The sequence below is a fragment of the Patagioenas fasciata genome, chromosome 13 (genome assembly GCF_037038585.1).
Source record: "Patagioenas fasciata isolate bPatFas1 chromosome 13, bPatFas1.hap1, whole genome shotgun sequence".
Taxonomy (NCBI): Eukaryota; Metazoa; Chordata; class Aves; order Columbiformes; family Columbidae; genus Patagioenas; species Patagioenas fasciata.
Window position 1 is genome coordinate 7,421,469 of NC_092532.1, and position 24,950 is coordinate 7,446,418.

Genomic DNA, 24,950 nt, shown 5'->3' on the forward strand with positions numbered 1-24,950 from the left:
AGGGCTCAGCGCCCTGACCTTGAAGACACTTCAACAAACTTCAGCTGCCTCATATATTAAAAATAGTAGATAAAAAAAAATGCTAGGGTAATAACGCTTCCCTACCTCATCAGACTGTTGCAAGGATGAATTAACACTAATAAAGCACTTTGAGCATCTTGGTTGTCACAAGAGCATAAATTATTATTCCTCCTCACCTTGTGGCGAGCTGTGACTGCCAGGCCTGGGACACTGTCCCCATGGACATGGTGGTGTCCGCACGAGGGACACTGTTGGGGGAGACACCAGAAAGAGGGTGCACCATCAGGGAGCGACAGCTACTGCAGCTGTCAAGAGGATGTACAGGAGCAAACTCTAACTTCCCTTGAAGGTCAAGTTAAGATGTATGATCATATTAACAGGCAAAATGTCTCTTTAAAAATACTTAAACTCATTCCACTAATTGGCAAGTACACTGTACCTTCCTTGCTGTGTGTCGCCTGTGATACGACAGTTGCCATAGTAACTGTTTATTTCTATCAAATTATAAAATAAACACATTCAAAGAAAACCAAGATTTCTTTTTCCTAATAACTTTCTGCCCAGAGTCCCTTATCCCTTTATTTTACATTTTTCCATTTAACTTGTCCGTAAGTAAACATTATTTCCTTTTTTGGTTTATTAGTTATACTAATACCCAAGGCAATCAAACACATACTGCGTGTTACAACAAAACCGTAAAATTAATAATTACAGTGCACTTCAGAAGCAAAAGCCACTTGCTGCATTTCTGGGAGACCCTGAACTGCAGGAATGGGAGCAAAGGGCTGGAGGAGGGTGGTGGTAGGTCCTACTGCCTTCAGGCATGGGCTGAAGGACCAGTGGTGGCCCACAGTAGATCTGAACACTGCAGATGAAGCTGGGACACCCATCAGGACAAGCTGTCCATGTCCACTAAACTTTACACTTGGGTCTCACTACTGTGACAGTCTCCCAAGGCTGTGTCCATCATTTACTGCGGTTCCAGGGTTCTTGTACTCTGCAAACACTGTGAGACTGCAAGGTAGAGGGTGTTGCCTCCGTTCAGCATTGTCACTGCTGTTGCTGGAGGAAATAAAAAACATTTAGGTTAGATTTTGTGCTCAAGTAAAACAAGAAACCCAGACTAGGACAGGGCATGGACGCACAAGGTGATGATGCCTGTGCCACCCGGGCAGCCCCATGTGCCCACAGCAAGGGGCTCCAAAGCAAGGCTGGTGGGTGAACACAGCAGAGGAAATGATGGCAAAAGGAAATAAACCATGAGGAGTTTCTATGACAATTTCACAGCTTTTAAACATGGAATTTTAATGTTTGCCTATGGATTTTTTTCCCCACCAAAGGTACACTACTACAGGAAATTCCTCCTGACTTTTGTCAATGTGCTGGTGCAGGCAGGAGTTAGAAGAGGCCCGAGTGGGGGCATTTTGTCAACAAAAGCAAGAAAAGCCATTTACCTATGCACTATTATGCACGTTCCCATCCACGAGTCACACAGATACTTATATCTTTGCCTGTTTGGGATCTTCTCCTGCACCTTCATATGATCCCAACAACTGAAAGTCTCCTCCATCTACAGCTGCAAGTGCCCAGGCAGGAATATCCAATTCCCAAGGAGAGCTGGCTTAAAGATAGACCAAAGAAAGAATGACAATGTGAACTGTACAATTTATTGTCCTATGAGTTAATAAAAGGCTGTGACCTAATTAAACCACTGCTTTTCCACCTTGCCATTCTTCTTGTGTGGCTGAGCAAATTAATTCTGGCCGTACTTGGGGACTGCACGCTTGCTGCATTAACTTTGCCTGAAGTTCTCATTTGCAGAGTAGATGGGATTATTTTATAAGCAAACGTTAATGTAAATGGACACCTGCTGCCCTTGAAACATTACTTTCCAGAGCTGGTAAACAGTCTTTTATTCTTTAACACAGAAGTTAGTTACACCATGGCATTGACTGAATCAAACAACAAATAAGATTTAAGTCTATCCAGTATTTTTAGGGAGAACGTCTATGTCAAACAGATTAAATGCCTTGGCACTGGTTCCAGTGTAGGACTTTGTGTTCAGCAGCTGGCATTTCAAGTCTCAACATTTCCAGTACATTAACCTGGTTGTGGAAGGGGTTTAGAGTAACTACTTGGGACGTCCAGGCAATCTTTCAATGCAAAACTGTGATTGTTATCTGCACTGGGACCGAACTCTCTGTAAAGCCTGACCAAGTTTGTTACTTTTGCACACACATTTAATTTTACAGCCAAGGAGTCTCGTTCAGCAGAAGCACCTGCCACAAAGTGCATAACAGAAATAGCATTTGCTGAATTAGGCCTTGTCTTTATAAATATGTTACCAGTGTAGTCTGAGTTCCGGCAATAAATCTGTATATAAATTGACCCCTGCACCTCAGCTTGACTTCAATATCTTCTAATCCCTCTTCACAAAACAAATTGCATCAACCATGCCCACATTTAGCCAACTACAGTTCACATTGTTTTCGTTCCTTCTCATAAGTTCTTCCTACAGATTAAATGCTGATGCACTGAAGTAACTGCTCTTGGCTGAAGTGGGCAGGTGTAATTTGATTAGTATAGATTCTGGAATTGGTAAGTACTGTATCACTATCCTCCCTAGAGAATAGGTGACATGTCATGGGATATTAAGTATGGCCATTTAATGTAAAAACTCAGATAATACATGAGTTAAATGGAGAAAATGAGAGAAAGCTTTTAAGCATTCTCCCAAGACAGATTGCAGAATAATATTATTGTACACGCAAGTAGTGCTGATTGACACAGTCAGAAGGCCATTATACTAGTACGGTATAAAATCATTACTGCAAAAAGCATTTCAGAGCTGCAGAGTGATAGTACCAACATATAATGAATTATCAATAAAGAAGTGGTGATTCAGTTACATTACATATGAATAGAAAGCTTCCTGTTATATAATTTAAACTTGCCAGCCTGACAAGTGACTTGAATATTCAATTCCTTCTCCAGGTGTATGAATCATTCTTTTAAGTTTACCAGAGACTGTAGTTCTGTAGGGTGGGCCAGAAACTGAGCTACAGCAAGCAGTGATTTTAAAGAGATGTTGGCTGACCATATTTCAGCAAGGCAGCCTCTGGTGGGGATCTATTCAAACTCTCAGTGAAACTGGTATTAAGTAAATATTTCTTCTTGTTTATGGCAAATAAACACAGATCACAGTCTTTCAGCAAGTCAATGCCAGCAGTATTTTATCGTTTTCATTTTGTCTTACTGTAAAGTCCTTGAAGTTTATACTGTCACAAGCTACCGTTAGTGACAAAGCCCTGATCACAAAAAAACCCCAACCCTATCAGTATCAAATCCCTCTGGTTTTAAGGCTGTGCTCCCGAGGAGGTTCATCTCAGACCTCGCTCCTGCATGAAGCATCTCTGCAGCCAACTCCAGCGTGTTTGTTAAGTGTTGCAACATGATCCCATGGGAGGATTAGGACCTTTGGGAAAATTACAGGAGTCACCTTTTCCTTTTAAATGATTATTTAGTATTTGCAGTGTTAACATAATGCCTAAGTCAAAGAGAACTGTGCTGGAAGCTTAAGAGTAATTAACTTTAAAATATGGGGAAACAGGAGGATTCAGTTTGAATGCCCTCAGTGCTGGAACCGAAGTTGCAATCAACAAACAAGAAAGACTGAGCAGTTGAAAATGATCCAGCTGTGATAAATATGGGTATAACATTATCCACATTCAGAAAATAAATATATCCACAACACTGGCAAACAAAAGCATTTAAAAGTTGCATGTAGTTCTAACTTGCCTTCCAGCATTGCTAAGCTCTTGCATGTTTAAGACACATTTTTCAAATAGACTTTTTTTAATAAACGGAAATGAAGCCTTATAAAAACCCACATGATTTCATAGATATATTATACTGCATTACATTATTGGAATGTAATACTACATATATAATGTATAACCCAGTATTATCAACGCTCAAAGAAAACTGACAATATTAATAAAACTATTCCAGTAAGCTTCTCTTCCAGTTGTTGTCTGGATACACTGATTATAAAAACTGATTTTCTACTCTGCATGTTTGCCTAAATGCAATGGTCTGCTATTTTCACAAGTCCTCAGCATCTCACTGCTCCCACTTCAGTTATTTCTGTTTCCTACCTCTGCTTTCTCTCCTCTGTTAAGGATGGTACATCTACAACTGACAGAGGAAACATCTTCTCTTCCTTCATACCTAAAACCTGTTAGAAGCCTGCAGCTGAAGACATTTATTTTTACTGCACTGAACGCTCCTGGGACTAAAGGCAGCTCACAAATTTAATCACAGGCTGAGAGCTGGTAGTTAGATTGAAACTTGAAAAGGCCTTAAAGGGGGGAACGGAAATGTGGATTACTGCCTCACAACCACTAATTAGTTGATGAAACTTCAAGAAAAGAAGTGGTGGACACTTACGTGAATTTTTGCTGCCTCCAAAGGCCAGTGCTGTACGGGAGTTCTATTTTTCAAGTGGAGCTGTTTAGAGGCAAATCTTCCTTCACACGGCCGGGATTCTGTTGATTGCAGGGCCGACTTGTGCTGTTTTAAGGCGCTGGCCTTATCAGTTTTAAATAAGAAATAATTCTTGAGACTACTTAAATAATGAAAGATTTGTGAGTGCGTGCCCTGGCAGTCAGAAACAACGTAGTACCAGCATTGGTTCTAAAAACAGCTCCTGGGCAAATCGCAGTAATCTTGGGCAAACCACTTGAGTTCCCTGCCTCAGCATTCCTAACTTTCAGGCAGAAGTACAGCTGGTTACTCACCCCATGGATGCTGTAAAAATTAATTAGCAAAATGGCTATAAAGCACTGAGGATGAAAAACGTGCTAAGAGCTAAGCGTTATAATTAGTGTTATTTAATGCATCTTTAAAAATCAAATTATATTTTTTTTTCTTTTCCTTTAATAAAGGAATTACACAATGGCTTTAAGAAATGACAAAGTAATTTGAAGTAAATGACTGCCTGTAAAATTGAAACACACCCTAAAATGTGGTTATTATAGAATAACCACACACCCTGATAGCGAGCACTGCCTGAGCTGGGTATAACCCTAGTAGTGTATTATTAAGTGCAGGAGGATCAGCAATTATAAAAGGGAGAGCGAGTGCTGATGCGTGTTAAGTACATGTTACCTCTTTGGCATCAGCAGATTTGGTGCATCCATTCCTGGCAACGAAAAGCTTGCTGGGCAAATTCAACTTGTGGCACATTGGGATTAATGAGGGTACAGCTAATACAAGCAATGTTTAGACATGAAACAAGGAATTCAGGACACGGGGCTTAAGGTGCACTGCATAATTGCCAACACTGTAAAATGAAAGAAAAGATGTGAACTAATTTTGCATTTATGAGAAGCAGAAAGTTCTACCCCACTCATCCCTTTACTTATCAGATGAGTTCCCTATCTGTAAGTGCTGGGGATTCCCTACGGGTCAGTGAAGCTGTGGGGAAAAGAATTGCTTTCCTCATCGTTACTCTGAAACAATAAACACGTTTCCTAAAACATCCACAGCAAGTGCTGAGGGCAAGAGCGCTCAAAGTTTTGCAAGAGCAGGAGACTGAAGGGGATTTGCTCAGTCCCGACTCCTGAGCCCAGCCCCGACTCCTGAGCCCAGCACAGCCAACAGAACCTGTCTGCAGCCCACAAAAAGCCTCCTGCATGAAAACTGTGTCCGTTTGTTCTATAAAATAGGACAAATCATATCAGAGAATCACAGAATGGGTGGGGTTGGAAGCGACCTCTGGAGATCATCTAGCCCAACCCACCTGCAGGTTCACCTATATAGAGATATATTTATATATATATATTAGTATTTAATTTCTTTTTGAAATGCACCTTGTGGAAAAAAAAAAGTTTCAAAATGTTTCTTGTGAAAAATTCCATTAAGCTTATCTAAAATCCCACTAAAATACATTCTAAAATTACATCATATATTCTATATATTCCTTCTAGACATATCTTGGGGAAGTTTGAGGCTAGGAAAAAACGTACTCAAAACCAAACAGCTAAAAGAATAAAATAAAAATGGGGAGAAAAGTCACCAGTTTTAAGTGACTGTTCTTAAACCACATGCTTCCTCAATCCAACAGCACTGCTTGTATTCCCTATTCAGCAACCCACCGTATGTCACAGATTCCTCATTCTTCCAGGGAAAATGGGAATGCCACTTGCTGTTCCACAGCCTGCGATATTGTCCCAGCCATGTACATCCTAGCAGATGCAGCAGCGCACGTGTCCAGGTCCCACATCCAGCACCCGGGACCAGTCCTGCCCCTCCACGCAGGGCTCTCCAAAGCACGGGATTTACCTGGAAAGTTTCTCACCCTTAGCCGTGATTTATTTTCAGGGAAATTAAACCTTACATTCAAATATTGGCTTTCATTAAATCACTTTAAATTATATTTAAATAATTCTCAATCTCCTCTTTAATTAAACGTACTAAGGACCAATTTCCATCTTTTACTCAAGAAAGCTTGACTTTGCCAAGGTCCTAAGACCTGCAACGCAGTAATGAGAATTTTCTGTGATTTTGATTCCCTCTCCTGGCTTTGCTTACAAGCCCTGATTTCTGGAGAAGTGAAAAATCAGCTCCTACAAGGTCTCACACTTTAATCACTTCAGGTTAACATGACACCCTAATGAGAAATGTCCCCTTCCTTTCCATCTCATGATTTGCTCCACTCCACCTGCCAATTCAGGGCTCTTGTAGGATCAGTCATTGACCTTACATTCCCGTTACTTCCACCTCCTTTCCTCATTTTGAAAAATCAAATTAATTTTGTTAGAGACAGAATTAAAGTTTGCTTAAAACACTAAATAGATATTATGTATTTATTGCCCTTGGTGATTCTCACCTAGTTCAACCATTGTCTTCAAAGTTTCTATTTAATTAAAGGCTCATTTAGTTAGTTCTGCATTTGTTGCATTGGAATTGCAATAATTACTAAAAACCAAAAAGTGTCACTATGAGACAACACAGAGCTGCCAGAACAAGGTGTCAGTAAAAAAATAAAATAAAATAAATTGTTCAAAAACACTGTTTAGGAAAGACCAAAGCTACTAATGAAACTGGGCAGTTTAGCAAACAACTGGTTTTTTGCAGGTTCAGTTCTACACAGCAGTTTCTTAGTTTAAAAAAAAAATGACCTGAAGTTGAGGAAAAAAAAAAAGACGGAAGTTTAGAAGTGAAAATTTAAATAAAAAAGAAATAAACTATTTCATGATGAGCTGGTATCTCACTTGTAACTTCTGCGTCTCTTCTGCACTTTCGCACAGACCCAGTGTGAAAACTGGTGAACCTAATGTGGGGCTCTCCTGCTTTCACAGAAATCCTCTGGTTTCTCCCCTGTTCAGCTTCCGCTAATCTGGTGAAATCAGAATTGTAGCTCCATTTCCTGCACTGTTTCTTCCTCATTTCAGCTCCCTGCTGTTTGTTTCTAGGATATTCTCGTCCCTGCTGGGCGTATATTTTACTCTCTTTAAGAAGAGCCCTGATCGTGTTTCTTTTTCTCACACAATCTCTTACTGACGCTTGCTATGGGAATCTACCAGCCGGCGGTGAGACCCCAGGGCTTGGAGCATCTGGACAGTTATCATGAATGAATATAATCACTTCAGCAGCTCATGTTAACAGTGAGGAATTGGTTGTTTTTACTCCTTCACACTTTCTTGGATCTTAAAAGAATGAGATTGAACAGAAGCATCTTTTGTGCCTATAAAATGGCCTATAGTTAACAGCAGTGTCTACAAGGAGAACCCTCCTGAACTAAAAATAAAAAAGCCCTCATTTGTCAAAAATATTGTTGTTTACTGTCCAAGCTAAAAGGATTGTGCCAATTGACACTGAGAGGGTGGTGGCTCATCCGTCAGGGATGGACCCATTGCCTTTTCCTGCCTCTGCCAGCTGAGATGCCACAGCCTGGGGACACCTGTGCAAGTAAGAGCTGCCACACACACTTCTCCAAAATATAATACAGGTGAAGTCTGCAACCAGATCAACCGTGGCTCCTAAAGGGGAGGCTGCTGGGCCTCCCAGTTAAGAGTATTTATTATTCATTAGACTCCAAAAATGGACAGACTGACTTTCAAAGCTGGAAGGGCAAACACATTGCCAACCTCATTCCTCAAAACCAGAAGAGATGGGTGGGACAAGACTGAAGAGTTCAACGGGCAGGGATTGCTCTGCGTCTGTGGGAACAATGCTCCCTGCTGCCAAATTACTACACAGCTGCACAGCCAGATGCCTCCCAGTGTAGTTGTTACTAATTCCTACCTCAGTCTCATTAACTAATTTTCTCATCTCCACCCAAAAAGGAACTTCTTTTTCCTTGTGGCCCAACACACAACAGAGGCTGTCTCTAATTCAGCTCTGCTGCTAAAATCTGTGAGAATGCTGAACAAGGGTCAGAGGTGGCCACCCAACTAAGAGAGAAGATGATATGGTTCATCATATATTGTTCCTATTGTTCTGGATCAACATCCCTTGAGGGGACAGAGGTTTTTCCTGGGTGAGCAGCTCACATCTTTGCCTCTAAGCCACTGAACCCACCTGCTCTGCTTGGGGAACACTTACCTTCGTGGTCACCAGCCCTTCTCCATCTCCAAACACACCAGAGCAGTCCCCAGCAGCGCCAACCTAACGCTCGTAAAGCCAGCAAGATTTCTACACAGGTGTAAGGTCTCTCTTTGTTCAGGAACGCCTAATATGCTCCTTGTTCCGGAAAACTCCCCCAGGCAGCTACACGCTCGTGAAAAAGCTGATTTGCCTCTGGGGCGATGTGCTCCTGGGCCCTGGATGTGTCTGCAAGCACTTTGGAGGAGGAAGAAAGGCTTGTCACTGATCCCAGCGCAGCTGGCAGGGCTGCAGCCACGCTGCGAACGAGCTCCAAATTAGTCCAACATTTAAATGCTCTCTTCTAAAGATAAATGCCAACTAAGCCTCTCAGTAGCTTTTCCTAAGGAATGGGAAGTGTCTCTAAGAATAACTGTGGCTGCTGCGGAGCTGTTGGGGTTCATGAGAGCTGCCTGACATCACGCCAGGAAGCTCCGCACCGCAACGCGATACTTTTAGAAGAGGTGACTTCACTGCCATGCTGGTCACCATCACGGCATTGTCCTCACAGAGCCCTCTGTAACTCACATATATGGAGCCAGGTCTGCCTCCTTCCTAGAGATACTAAAATTCCACCTAAAGCCCCAGCTACAGGAACACTTTGTTGTGATGGTGCTTTATGCTTTAACCTCATTATAACAACTTACCTTAGAAAAGCGGCACTGTGGCAGCTGGGACTGGATGGATGGTTCTCCCCATCCCAACACCAACGGGCAGCAGTCAGGGGCACTTGGGTTTTGGTAGAACGGAAGAAAATGACCAGAAATGCCCTAACAGGAGGAAACAAAATGAGAATGTAATCCATGTAATCCAGTCCTCAAGTGACTGTGATTGTTAACTGCTGCTTTTTTTTTTTTTTAAGGGAACTGCAAAACTAAGCTTAAATAGAAAATATTGAAGTACTGAGTGACAAAAAGCTCAGGTTCATCACTGAAATAAACACAGAATGTATATAACCCTCTGTACAGATATACAGCTTTTTCCTCATACATTTTCCCCCGTATACATTTGATTAATGTTTATGTGCTTCCAGAAAAAAAAAAAAAACAACAACAACAAAAAAAAACCCAAAAAAACCAACCCCAAAACAACAAACACAACCAAACCAACCAACCAACAAAATGCAATTCTGGGAGCAATGTTTAAAGTATATGGTTTATATACCTGAAAATGTTTGTTTTGACTTCCTCTGAGACAAAAATGAAAACTTCCAAGAATTGTTGCTACACCAAATAACCTGTTCTAACTTAAGTTGTACCTCTAAAATAGTTTCTTCAGTGGAAACAAAATGATGTCATATTGACTGAGGGAGGAGCAAATCTTGGCTGTTTAATTTGGAAGATTGCTAAAAGTGATACATTTAACTCTTCTTGTCTAACAATGAAATGTTTTTATGGTTCACAATACCTAACACCCTCGTTCACATAAAACAAGTCATTCTGATTTCCTGTTGAACTAACACACATCCTATTCTTTTTCTGTGTATATTGCAACATTAGAAAAGAAAAAATAAAAATGTATCAAAATAAAATTCCATTTTCATGCAACTGTATAAAATGCACTTAGCATTTTATAGCATTCAGAGAAGCAGATTAGAAAACTACACAGAATACTTAAGAACCCAAATGCTTCAGGTGTATCATGGGCATCTCCAGCCAATACAGTTCTCTCTCCAATGTTATTTTCCTCTGTTAGTGGTGCACAGGTGGCTCCTCCCTTTGTTTTCACTGCATCTTACTTTGTTTTTCATTTTACTTTCATTTTCCCTGTCCCCCTTCCCTACTTCTCTTTTTCTCCTCTTCTGTCAGTTCGGGTGTTGTTTTTTCCCCTTAACCTTCTGTCTCTCTTACACCGTTTCTCTGCTGCCTCTGCATGGCTCACTGCTGTCCCCCAAGGTCCCCTATTGTCATCTCCCCCTGCTTTGCTTACACTGCAACCTCCTGAAGGACAACAGGTATGTACAAGGCCCAGTTCCTGATTGGGGCTTCCATGTGCAACACACCCTCTCACCCACATATTTCATTACATTACAAAATGTGTTGGTCTTTTGAAATGGGAACACTGTTGATAAGAAAAGCTATTCTTATAGATTGTCCCTGCAGAATATCGGAGAAGGTCTGAGACCTCTCCACGTTAGCGCCCCATGGGCTGATCAGATGTGTACTGTGTGGAAACGGCAGTACAGAAGCAGAAGGGCTGTGATGCAAAGCCAGACCAAAGCCAAACCAAATAATTATTATTTTGCATCTGCAGGAGCAGTTATCTTATTCTTCAGGAAGATCTAAAATGAAATAATAATGACAAATTCACATTTAAAAAATACTAAAAACATATAATCAAAGCTTACAATTTAAAAACATTACCTGTTTAGCCTACTAAGGGAAAAACATTCCGAAAAAATATGCTTCACAAAGACAGGTTAATCTTGCATAATGTTGCCCCTAGAAACAAACCAACCTAAAGCAGAATATTAGAAGCAACAAGTTGTTAATGTTGTAACTAACCAGTAGTTAACATTCGCATTTTTTAACAAGCGTGAACATGAGTTCCGCTAAACATGCACATGGTCAGGGACAAGTATGAGAACATCAGAAGTTTCAGTCCAGTAGACTTCCTTGCCATTGTACTCCACGTCTTTCTAGCCATGGCCAGAAGAATCTGTTTGAAAGAGAAAGATTAGTTTATTTTTCAAAAGTTATTCAATCATTTCCCTTTCCACTTCCATTGTAAACTTCAGCTTTTTCCTGAGCCTGCAAACATCAACAGGAAGCTCATACGCAGTAGGAAGGGCTGCATGATAGTACATCTTCACTACATAAATGATAGGGACACAGTTTAAATGGACCAGCCAAATAATTTTGGAATGATTAAAATCTGGGGTGTTTACTAATAAAATTTTTATTAAGTAGAGATAATGAACATTCAGCTTAAAATAGTGCAGATCCTTTTTTTCAAAAGGCTATAGAAGTAGGAACCTGTGCACTCTCTTCCACTTCAGCCAATTGTGTCTTGAGGGAAGTGTGTTGACTTCACTTGGACAGGCAAAACAGTACACCGATCAACCGCTTGGCATGGTTTTCCTGATATTAACACCTGCTGGGATATTAACAACTTGAAGATAACTGGTGCTCCGAGAAACTAAGTGTATAAGTAAAAGATTCAACTGAAGACCACAAATTTAAAGACCTGCCATTTGAAAAGGTGCCAGAGGTAAATCACCACTTACTCTACAAAGAAGAGTGTCACACGTTTCATTCAATAAGGCAATCAAGATGATTAGGGAGTGTAGGAAAGGCTCATTAATGGCTATAGTAGACATTGAGTCAGCCTTTCATTTATAACCAGTGCATCCGGACAGTTTTCATTTATTGCGTTTTTAATTTAAAGAAGTGAAATTTATGTGGACAGACACACCCCCATGTATTGTACAACTTGTTCTTGCTTAAAAGCTGTCACTAGCTTTCTTGAAGTGGTACTGGCAAAAACTAACGCACGCACAGAAAGAAATAGAGAAAAGAAAAAAAACCTTCACAATGTACATGCTTCTGCTAGATAGCTCCTTTAGGTCCTTAATAACAGGATAAGAATTTAGCTGGAGATTTTATTCTTAAGGTGTTGAACTGAACACTGAAGCTGTAACTGATGACAATACTCAGGAGCATGTCTTTAGCTTCAAAGAACTACTGCAAAGACAAGAACTAGGATGGAAATGCAGGTAATTGGCAAAAACTGCAGCTGAGTTTGCAAAACAGGACCCTTTTAATGAGAATGAGTGTGATTTGCTATGGTGTCTATTTTAACCAAACAAAACCAGTTATTGCAGGACTCACAGTTATCAATAAATGGAGAATCCCTTTCTCCTACACCTGCAATGAAGATGTAAACTGAAAACACGGTGATTCTCATTTCATTACACATAGAAGTTTCACTGTGTGCACACACCTAAGCATGCCCAAGCTCTTCTTTCTGTTCTCATGACTCGAACACAGGCACTACGGTTTTAAACAAGAGCAACAAAAGTGTTGTACAATACCGGGGCCACACAACAAAAAGCAGATAAGATTTCCTCAGTAAATGACATTTGTGTGATCACAGAATTACCACAAAAATGAAAAAATTCAGGTGAAATCCTGGAACTATGCAGCAAAGGTTCACCTGGCCAAGACTAAGTCTTCAATAAGTAAACAGAAGAGTTTTCTCCACAAAAATTGACTGCCGCACCCCAACACCACAAACCTGGGAATTTTAAATCCTGTATTTAAATACAGTAGTTATAAAAAAGAAAACTAAGTGAATCACAAAGGAAAAAAACAAACAAACAAGTGTATTCTAAAAGACAGGCCTCCTTGACAACAAAAGTGCAATGTTGAGATCCTTGATACTGCAAATCAACTTTTTGTTGCTTGAACTGGGGGTTTCCCGAAAAGATTCCTTCATCCAGCACCAACTACCCTGCACAACATGGCATAGCCCTTTCCTGAGATCTGGACTAATTCAAAGCTTAACTATTCAAATTTTGAGGTTTTGAAATTTGGACCTGTGCACCCACAGAGAGCTCTCTGGAGAGCTTCTCGTGCCACGCTGTGCTCTGCCCGCAGGAACGGCAGAGCCAGACCCAGTGTCGCAGTTGGGCAACAGGGCTCAGGAAAACGCTGAGTTTAACGTGGGCTGTGGCATCCTGACTCATCAAACAGGACGAGCACGGCCGAGGTGGGCAGGTCTCCCCACTCCCACATCTCTGTGCACACCAAAGCTCCTCGGGAGCTCCCGACCGAGTCGAACGGAGGAGGCGTCAGGATCGTTTACCGCCCGTCCATGAGGGCTGCCCAATATGGGCCAGGGCATGAGCTGGTGTCACAGGAGGAGACTTGAGCTGAACGGGGAGGGCTCAGGATCCCACTGCAAGCAGGGGCTGAGCAGTAGTCCGTTTCCTTATTGTTCATGTCTGCCATAGGTCCTTCAGATCTTGTAATTTGTCTGTGGGAGGAAAGAGGAGTAGAAGACCATAAAGATCTGTACAGCGGTATATTAAGGAGCTCACCCTCCCCCTAGTAGCTCAATATCTCCTCATGGTGGAATGGGAGTGTTTTATTTTTGTTTTTCTTTCCATTAGAGGGTGACCTTTGCTCCAACTGGGTTGATGTGCTGCAGAGCCAACATTCACCAGCTTCCCAGGCTTGTGCTTCCCGAACAGCGGCAGATACTTTCTGCTACTCCAGTCGCTCTATTTAATCATGCCTCCATAAATCAAAAGTGACCAAAACTGACTTAACAAACATTTGGGTGAGAACTCAGAGCAGCTGAAGAGTGACCTAGACTGAGTCACTGTCTGATGCAATTTCAAATAGTTCAATTATAAACACAAGTGAGCTCATTGTTGTGTTAACAATATCCTCCTTCCCCCCCTCCCCCCCAAATAACCCCAACAAAACAAAACAACAACCCAAACAAAAAACCAAACACACACAAACCGAACTACCAAAAAACCCCACCAAAAAAACCCAACAACAACAGTAAACACCAAAATATTCTTAAAAGCTAAGTGCATTGCTGTGAAAACGTCACTAAACACCAAATGAAAGATGTCTAGAGAAGCATATTTCCTTTGGAAACTAACCAAGTGAACATCTGGTCGCTGGGTTATCTGGAAAAATCCATCAGAGGATAATGACAGCACCATTAGATGCACCACCATAATTAATATTACCTTTCAATGGGTTTAAACATGCAAAGTGCTGAATGCTGCTGTGAGATGCATTCTCAGATACCACCTAGTTCAGTGAAGAGTGAACCACTGATTTTTGGAAAGATACAGCAGGGAAAGGATGACACACTGCTCTTGTACTGATAAGCACTGGCTGCCAGCTAGAGTCAGATAGCAAGACACAACAGAAGGACATCTGGTCTGACCCTGTATGGCATCCAATACCTTTCAAAATGATTTTAAATTATCTATAGAGATTTTTAAAGCTAAACTCTGAAGATGAACACAGGGAAGAATATAGAATTTCAGCCTGGTCCTGCTGCAGAAAGAGTAAAAAATGCTCTGCTGTAGTTTGGGGGCTTGTTTTGTTCTGTTTCTTTTTTAATAAAGCTGATGGGATGCCCATATAAAAGTAGACTTTCAAACATATATACACAATCAGTGTTAATGGTGGATTTCAACAAGAAAACAAGACTTAGAATCATAGACATTCTAACACCCAGTATGATCATCTAACATTCAGTATGATCACTATGTTGTGGAAAGTGTGATTGTTCTACAATATACAGCTTCTGTATTAGAACCATAGACTTTATTTCACAGCTGAGTTATGACCCGAGTACAAAATCATTAAAATCCCACTGAAAAAAATCAGCCACAAAGATAACTTGCATGCCAAGAAAATCCCACCTAAACAAATTACTTCTTGGTATCTCTGCCAGCTCTTGAAAACCTCCAAGGGTCTCTGGCCACCCTCTTCCAGCATTGCTACACCTTCCTGGGGGAAAAGTTCCTCCTAACGTGCACTTTGAATCTTCCCAGGGCACCTCTTGTGGTTGTTGCCCCTTGCCAGAGTGTCTGCCCCTCTCTAACCACCCTTCTGGCTCCTCTCCACACAGAAGACGCAGAAAGGTGAGAAAAGACACACAGCAAAACCCTTTGAGATACAGCGTCCCTAGACAATTCTTTATCCATGGAGCCACTTAAAAACTTTAAAGAAACAAGACCTTTCTACTCACCTGTGTGTTCTAAACATACTTTTTCCTATGCCAAAAGCTACTCCGAAATGTGTCTGAAAAGCATTCCCATAAATTATGCAAATTAATCATTTATATAATATTAATACATGGAGAAAAAGCAAGTGTTCTCCCCAGCTCAACAAAAGCTATACTGAGAACATTTAGACAGGGGTTTTGTTATATATTTTTAACAGGAGATGCATTTGAGCATCCATTTTACAATGCACTAAAACCATGATTTTAGGTCATTAATACCAAATAAAAAGCATTATAATCACAAGATACAAAGAGACACTGTGGAAAAAGCTCACTCGGCCATCTTATTTTTGTAACTCATTCAAAAAAATATATCAGCAGCCTTCATGCCAGATTAGACATTATTTGTCCTACCACAGCCAGCACAAACTACACATTGCAAGCAACTCAAGCACACAGAAATGTAGTCATCTGCCTTCCCTTTATCCAGACCAAATTTAAACCCTCAGCGCTTTGATAGCACATAGATCAGATATTAACAATCAAGAAACCACAGCCCACATTGTCAGACAACTGCGTAACGCAGCCAGGTGATCTTACAGATACTTGATTGTACCTGTATAAAACCTCCAGCATCTGTGGAATGTGCCTTTCAAATGTGCTGAATCCTGGAACTCAGGGAGACATGCATATCTTTTGCCATTCTCTTTCAGAACAGATTTTTGACAGTATTGAAGTTGTGGACAGTTTCTCATAGTGCCAAACACAGCTTAGTTAATAAATGGAAGTTTTCTAAACATTTAGGATAGCTTATGGGCTGCTGCCTTCCCACATTTAAAAATTAAAGTGGCTTATTTCATTATACGCAAATTAATTGAACATGCAGTTGTGTCATTCAGCAAGCAATTCAAAAGAATTATGGCTAAGTGGTTTGCACAATCTATATTTAGTGATTCTTACTTCCAAATACTTAGACTCTAGATCTGTCCTTAAAGTATTCTTAAAAGGATTGGCAAGTATGTCTACGTGTAAAATATGATAATCCTATGTTAATTCTCCTCCTTACCACTTCGTAGATGCCTGGGAACAAACCATTGTAAGTATTAAGCTCGCCTGAGTTTGCACTACATTTATATTCATTAACCAGACTATTAGCCAGAGCAGTTTAGAATTCTACGACTTTTCTGACAGACGCATATGTACATTCACTGGCTGTATTATTTATTTGTGTGCACGTTTATCTACCCATCCACCCGTCTCCACTCTTGCACGCACACAGATCAATATGTGTCTCTGTATATTTACATCTTTTAGCATTCTCAAGACGTTCAGTCTACTACTCTGGCACCAGCCCTGGGAAACCACTGCTTTAGCTAATGCCCTTACGACTGAAAGCAGAGCTCAATGCATCACATACAGGAACCAAGGCAGTAAAGTAGAACAAACAGATGGAGGTGTAAAAAACGGAAGTATTTATGCTAAATTCAAGAAAAATAAAGGGATTAAGGGGATGTCACAGACTAGACGATTTAAGAAGGGGATTTCTTCTGAAGAGGGATATTTCTCTTGTAGAATAGAAATCTATCATGTATACTAACCAGGGTTAATTCTAACATCTAGAACAAATCTAAATCTTAAAACCAAGATTAAGAGTTGGCTAGTGGTGTCTATTATATCTGTCAACTGTTTTACCAGCCAAAGAGAAAATATTTTATGTTTGGATTCAGCCAATACAAAAACAATATTTATAGGCTGCCTTGGGAGCAATAATAATTTTACATGGTTTTCAGTATTCAACAGAGTACTTACAGGGATTTGAATTATTGTAACATGTTCAGATTGTTTTTTCCATCCTCCTTCAGAGATCCTGGATTAAGGAGCCGATCTCCATTCTCCTCTCTGACCATCTACTGTATGAGCTGTGTATTTGCAGGGCTACCATAAACAGTAAAGCAATTCTTTCTCTAAATCTTCAGAGTTGTGTTGCCTCCTTCATATTCTCACTCAGCTGAGGACATTCACACTCCAGACCTGACATCTGATCATCATGTTGGTCTAACACAAGCCTACTGTCCCGGTGTTTTTATCTCCAAGGGGTCTGACCCATTGCAAATACCTATACATGTATTTTAAACCAAACTAGAGCACTAGGGTTTGACAAAGAAAGCCCCGTGGCCGTGGTGAATACCATGAAACCACACCTGCCTTATGTTTAAATCACTGACTGAGCTCCCCTTCTGGTGTGCCAAGTATTTCTGAGAGCAAGAGGCCAGTGGATCCAAGGAGCTACTGCTCTGCTGCTGCTCTATCCCACAGGCACATGTCTTATAATACGGGACTCAAAAGTTATGCCAATATCCATGCAAAAGAACCATAATGTCACACAATAGCTTTTAATCTGATCCCATGCCTAACACACCCATGTAAATCCCCTAGTGCTACTGGGATAAACATCTCAGAAAACAGAAGTTACTTATTAGTAAGTAACTAATTCTTTCCTTCCTCACCTGTCAGGTGTAAATGAAAGCCGTAAGCTGAACAAGATGATTTGTGTTGCATTGTCAAACTCATCACCAGCTTCTTGTATCACTCAATTCCAAGGTGTTTCCTGCACACAGAAATCCCCCTGGATGGCATTTTAATGGGAGAAATGTTGGTTTTGCTGTTAAATTCTGCCCTGAAATTACACAGAAAGGGCGAGATTTGCTCAGGCTGTAGTTGAATTTGCTGTTGGGTATTGTACATCCTACCTGCAAGGTGAAAAAAGCAGAGAGAAGCTATAAAACTGCAGCAAACAGAGTGTAATGAGAGTGACTCTGGTAATGTTAGAGAGAAAGCCCCAGCTTTTCTAGATGGCACAAATGCAATGGGGGAACCTAGAGTATTTACAGCTGTTCATCAAACAGTAAAGCCTCGTTGCACTCCACTTGGCAGAGAAACAATTCCATTCGCACTTCTCATGATTCTTTTATCGTTGACTTGGATTTAGCAGAGTATACTAACATTTCAGCCCTGATGAAGGCGCGAGACTGGGAACATTGGCATAATTTGTGAGTATAATTCATTTTTTTTGTTCTGGTTGGAATGCAGCGCAGTGCAACGTTACTGCTGGGTGAACACCTGTAGTTAGGAAACACTGGTTTGTTCAGAGAGCCCAAAGCATGCCAAACCATTCCCTGGAAGGAGATTTGAAAAATGAGCATTAAAAAAAAGAATAAATCATTCTGTGCACAAAAAAAAGAAATAGAAAAGCAGGCATGAAACTATTATTTCAGCGCCAGATGTCAAAATGACAAAATCAAGAATTTTAATCTCTTGGGGATGGATTTCAGCTTTGTCTGTAGAACAAACTGAGGCTTATCTCAAACGTTGTAGGATCCAGTTCCTCAAAGCACCAAAACACAGTCACTCCAGCTTCTCAAAGTACTAAAATGCGTAAAAGTCCATGAGACAAGTGCAAGGAATGATACTGAAACCCTTTACTTTGAGATGGATTAATTTTACTTTTATGGAAAAATGCCTTTTGGAATGAAAAGTTTTTATTTCAAAGTGTCAAAACATTCCATTTCATTTGTGAAATATCAAAATATTATTTGGCTGCCGGTTTTGATTTATGGAAATGGTTCATCTTGCCCCTGCACCTCTTTTTGAAATGTGTTCTGAAAATTTGACCTAAAATTGTAGGCAGTCTCCACTATCACGAAATACTCTTTTTTAGAGAATGTCCATTCCTTGAGAAAAAGGACTCAAGGACTTGATTTTCATGCCATTGTATTAGACTCTGCTTTCCTATACAAAACCATGTTCACGGCCACTATATTTATCATGAAATAAATTTGAAAACCAACACACTCCATTGTTGTCTTCTCCCTACTCAAATCTGTTTTTCTGTCTGTTGAAGCACAGCAAACACAAATGAAACTCATTCAAATTAATTTAGTTAGTACAACCTGCTTTTCCTTGCTTTTTGTTACTATTGACATTACGAAATGTGAGCATCCGATTGGTGAACTGTAGTAAAATAACAGGTATTAGTAGGTTACAGGTTCTTGAGAATTTTGATTCTGAGTCCCCAAAGAGTTGCTATTACTCTCCCCATTTTACAGACTGGTAAAATGAGGTTCAAAAACTTAAAATTATTTCCGCAACAGTGAACAGAGGCCGGACCTCCTTTTCATTTGTTCTACTGCCTGGAATAATGTTATCTGCCACGAATTTACACTGAATTTTCCTTTTCTCTTTTACGTATCGTACAGTTTGACAGTCTGATACCGATGTTCTAGATGACTCCCCATCTCTCTCTCCCTTCTACTGCCCTACCATACAGTTTGCCCTCCAGGTATTTTACTGTACTACCCCACTTATATTCCTCTCCTGCATCACCTGTGACACTTCATCATTTCAGTGGTTCTCCAACACTGATTTCCTTCCATGCCTTTTTCCATGCTTCCACGCTCCATTTCCATTCCCAGATACAGCCAAAACTTCACTTAATCACTTCAGCTTCATCTACAAAGAAAAAAAAAAGAATGCAGGAACGTAAGAAAAGCTGAGAGATTTAAGCAGTTACTTTTCATTTCACTATATTTTCTGATAAGCAATATGTTGATTGGAAAGATGAAATTTATTGCAGGTAAGGTAATAACGACTCAACAGGATCAATGGTGATGGATTATATTTCTGAGATAGAAGGGGTCTACTTACATACTCCTGAGTTCAGAATTAGGTCCTCTCTGTACCCATACATTAATGTAACACATTCTTTCAGCACTTAAGTTTGTTGTTGTGGGTTTACAGTAAATAGAAAACACTACTAAAAACAAAAGCATTCACCAAATGTACTCATGCCCCTAAATAATGCTGCTTATTTAATGCTGAAACACAAAATGTCCAGAAGAAGACTTAGTAGAACTCTCATGCTTGCTACCATTAAATCTTAATAAAGCATTCCCCCATGAATGTTATTAAGTACAACCCATAATATTTTTTACCAGTATGCATCTATGTGAAACTGTTGTATTGCTCTGAAAAATAACTACTTAAGCGAGATGCTTGCTTTTATGCTCACCTATTGCACTAAGGATCTTGGTATAAGAATCACCTCATTAATGCTTCAGAACACACTATAAATATTAATTTCAGAAAAAAAAATGCAAAGAATAAACCAATCAATAATACTCTACAGGGCTAGTCTAATATACATTGTGATTCTCTAAATGTAATGATATAAGAACAGATTATTCCTCCTCTCATTTTTTACAATAAACTCACGTAGTTTAAATTATCTACATCTATCAACTCCACATGCTGGCCAAGGCTGAAACACAGTGTGGACCAGATCCACAGAAGTCAATTAGTTATGCCAATTTGCTCCAGCTAGAGAATCGATTCCCAGTTGTCTTTACACTTCCTATAGGATATTCTGTAGGAATCATTGCTTTAATGAAACTTGGCCAGCATGTACGGGAAATATCAACACAAAATTCCTTCTCATAATCTTCTGGGCTTCTCAAAATAAACAGTTTAAAAAAAAAAATTCCAAACCACCACCTAGAAAACCATAGGTTTTCATTAAAATGGCAGGCAAATTTAAAAAAAAACAAACTTAAAGGAAGGGGTTTCAACATCAAAGATTTAGTAAAATTATTCCCTTTCTTTTCCTTGGGCAGGTTTTCCTAAATTTGCAATTAAATCATTTAAAACACTCTCACCCAGATGCTGTCGATGAGAAATAATCACAAGAAACAGCAAACAAAGAAAGATCACAAAATACATTAACTTTTACTAGCCATGCTGCTCTACATTAGCATTTTTAATAATGACCTCATTACCATTTAGTTCAACAAGCAAACAAAACCTGTTTATTTGATAATTTATTTATTCTAAAATAATGCAACCTTTTTTATGTGCCCTTGTTATGAGCCCACTAACGTTAAAGGCACCGCTACAATCAGTTAAGTAATTATCATAGGATAAAAGCTTTTACCATGAAAAAGTTCTGTTTGAAAAAGCATGAACTGCGATTCTCATTGATAGCTTTCACCAAGTGCAGGATTCAGTACATTGTCACACAAAGGCCTAGATTATCTCCCTCTGTTAAAGGCTTAAAATTCTACAACCAGACCATGCCAGTTACCAGTATCAGATTATGATAACAAGATCATGTTCAGTTATAAAAACAAGTGTCTAAACTTTTCTCATGTCACTTTCTATCTAAGTCCCATTGCCAGTTGTGAAAGGGCCCATCTGAATGTGTGTAGAAGCTCATTTTAAAGCTAGCTCTTTGAACTGGATTCATGGGGTATTTGCATAAGAAGATTTGGGTAAAAAGAATGGGCTGGTGCTGCATCTGCCCATTAATATGCCTGCTAATTCAGCACATTGTAAGCCTATTGATGTATCACAAAGGGCTCAAATTCAAGGACAGTTATCCTATTGCCATTGTTAGGGTTTGAATTCAAGTAATATGTTCACTATAGGAATACAGTTGTTACAATTAGATATTTTTCTATAATGGTATAAAGAACCGACGACAATCAGAATTACAATAACACTGATAAAACCTTAGAATTCATGAATTCTATTATTTTAAAAGATGCAGGTGCTGATTAATTTTGCTTTGCATAATACTTGGATCTCGAGTGCTGGAATACTTAGAGAGCAGCAGCAGCAAATTGTGGCAATATAACCTATCAAAGCTGGCAGTCTCCCTTTAGTGCCAATGCACATTCATCTTGCTTACAAGAGTTTTAATAAAAAATTAAAATACTAAACCAAGTTTCAACAGAATGGAGAAACCTACATCGTGAGCGCAACTAGCAGGTATTTTAATCTTGCTTATGAAAAATGCAAAAGCGTTGTTTGTGCTATCAGGGGATATCATACATGGAACATTTTTATGGTGAATACGAATTGTTTGAAAACACTGTATCCTCACAAATGGAAAAAAGAGCAGAATCAGTGATTCATGCACGAAGCGCAGAGCAGCCGCAGCACCAGCTCCACAGCGGATTCAAAGCAGACACTGAGGCAAGCACTGAAATAAAAAGCTGTTAGCTGAAGCACTGCAAAGAGTTTTTAAAGCACGCAACACAAATGGAATATTAAAGGACGCACTAACAGGAAACACATGCAGAAAACAGCAAATTAATTCTAGTTAAACTTAGTACTTCAAGGGTCCTGAGTTTGTTTGTCTTTGAGACCACAGCGCGTGTCGTGTGCAGGGGGTAAAAAATGGGAGAATAAATGTCTGTGGTTACAAGGGTTTTCCGCAACAGGCGGTGATGGTGTCTGGTGCTTTCCCGAACAGCTCGCTCAACATGGAGGGTCGGGGGGAACCTGTGGAGGACTGGGGTGCACCCCTGGAGGATTGGGGGAACCTGTGGAGGATTGGGGTGCCCCGTCGGGCACCCACGTCGGCGCTTTGTCCTGGCCCGGTCGGCGCTGGGCGCGGGGCCACGGCCGCATTTTTCTCACTCCGTATCCCTCAGAGAAGACATCAAAGACCAGAGAGATGTGCTCTTTGTTTTGTTTGGTCTCCGACTCTCAACATGTGGTTTCACAGGCCCAAACATCGGCACCTTTTAACCTATTCTGTTCAGCTTAGGCCTTAGCTCCATTTGAGCATTAGGGAAACTATAGTAACCGATAATCTGCCTGTTCCTGAATAGAAACTATGTACCTTGTCACACAAGAGCCCGAGGATCACCATTCGGGACAAGTTCCTTTACAGGCCCTTGGCTTTCTTTGCTGGGGCCCGTCCTGTCCTGCTGAAAAGGTGTCAAAACCCTTTGCCTTTTTGCAATGGGGGATCTGTGTTAACGTTAATTTATATTTAACAAATGGGATATTGTCCCTCAGAATGTATCAGTATTTGATGATCTATTACCAATGTTTTCATCAAGTCATAAACGAGGGTCTTTGACAAAAGGCGAAAGGTCTTTCAAGAGAGCAGGATGGCGATAGCAGAAACATGTTATGTTTGTGATGTTTTCCCTGCGAGTCCAGCCCAGCACAGGTGGGGAAAAGACCTCACCAACCTGCCCCATGGCTCTGGGTTGGTCATGGAACCCAAGCAAGGCGCTGACGCTGGCCAGCAAGGCAAGCAGCAAAGCCTCTTCCCAAGCCCATGTTTGCTGAATCAAAAGCTTTCTCCATCAGCAAGTAGCAAGAGAGAACTTTGTTAGTTGTTGATTTTATGTATGTATGTAGTTTGGTAGCGATCTGATCTCCTGCTTAATGAGCCTCCCCCCAGGCACAGGGAAAATGTTATCATCAGTCCCATTTTTCACTCACTCAATCTCTAATCCTGCACTGCACTGTCTTGTTATTAGCAGGAAAAAACAACAACAACAACTATGTATATCGTGTAGATCAGAGCCAGAAAAGAAAGGAACACATGTCAAGGGTTTGAAGAAGCAATTCAAACCCAGCTTCATTTCATCTCTGTCACTCTCTCCTGACTGTCACGCAACAGCCGCCTGCTAACATATTTCCCTCCAGTAAAAATGACATTTTTGCTTTCTTTATAATAGTTTAATATTAATGGGGAGGCGAGCTAAATTGTTGACACTGCAACCAAAATACCGTACTGCAAATTGAGGTATTTGGTATGAAACTCAAGACCTTCTGCATTAAGCTCTCTCACAGTGACCTGACATAAACTGGCAACTGGCAGCCGTCTGCTTTTGGCAGCTTGGCATATTTGGTCATTTATTGGGTGCATGTGAAGATCAAATGGGTTAAGATTCTTCTCCTTAAACAGCAGGGAAAAGAACATCAAAAAGGTGTAAATTTCATTTCCCCAGTTTTGATTAAGTCAAGCATGAAATGAAATGTAATACTCTCAAGTGGCAAGGGTTTATACTATTGATGTTGTTACTTCTGCTTCACAAAGCCCAATCAGCCGACAGCGAGTTGAACAAGCTAACAGAGTTTTAGGGTGGCCAGATGGAGGGTTTTTACTATGGTTGAAAAGACAGCTTAGTGCTTGCCTCTTCAAGCCAAGTCAATGCCAACTGTGTGAAATCCTGGCCATTCTACCCCTTCTTTTTTTTTTATTCCCTCTTCTCAATGCTGGTGGCTAGCGCCATAGAGGCCTGATAAAAAACAATCCCTTCAGCAAAACAATGTGTTGAATGCATATTTTTTGTCACAAGTCTTGTTTATCTTCTCCCCAAGTGCAGAGATTTCTGATTTCACAATAGAGATTAATCTCATTACAGAATCTAAGCCAATGGGAAAATACATCACGTTTAAATATTATCTGGAAGGAGGTCTTAGCAAGAATTTGGTAGGTTCTCCAAGATGAAAATTATAACATTAGTTATTTTCAATAGTGCGGCAAAGGAAAAACCTACTCACGTGCTCTGGAAATAAATGAATATTTAAAACTGTACCTTGTTCATCCATTAAGGGACATAAAAGTTCATTCAGAAACTGTGAGATGCACATTGAGAAACTGTTTAGGTCTGGATGCAAAAGTAACAGGTCTTAAATTGAGTGTGGTCTTACTTGGTTAGGAAATTTGTCCCTTTTTTATAGGTGCTTTTTCAGGCCCCTTGTTCCCACTACATTCTCAA

At 40.2% G+C, this 24,950-nt stretch overlaps 1 long non-coding RNA gene across 3 annotated transcripts in view; it reads right to left on the bottom strand.

The window, feature by feature from the left end:
* The window catches only part of LOC136107137 (uncharacterized), a 174,512-nt gene that overhangs the window by 305 nt on the left and 149,257 nt on the right, over positions 1 to 24,950 (bottom strand). For 2 of the 3 annotated variants that reach the window (XR_011741312.1, XR_010652240.2), the window contains exons 2-9: positions 19,753 to 19,878; positions 17,877 to 18,119; positions 11,175 to 13,647; positions 9,318 to 9,440; positions 6,180 to 6,366; positions 4,471 to 4,611; positions 1,476 to 1,638; positions 1 to 1,083 (exon numbers count right to left, since the gene is read on the bottom strand). The exon at positions 1 to 1,083 is cut by the window's left edge and continues 305 nt beyond it. This is a non-coding gene — a long non-coding RNA (uncharacterized lncRNA). The remainder of the gene's footprint in view (positions 1,084 to 1,475; positions 1,639 to 4,470; positions 4,612 to 6,179; positions 6,367 to 9,317; positions 9,441 to 11,174; positions 13,648 to 17,876; positions 18,120 to 19,752; positions 19,879 to 24,950) is intronic. The other variant, XR_011741313.1, reaches the window with a different exon arrangement.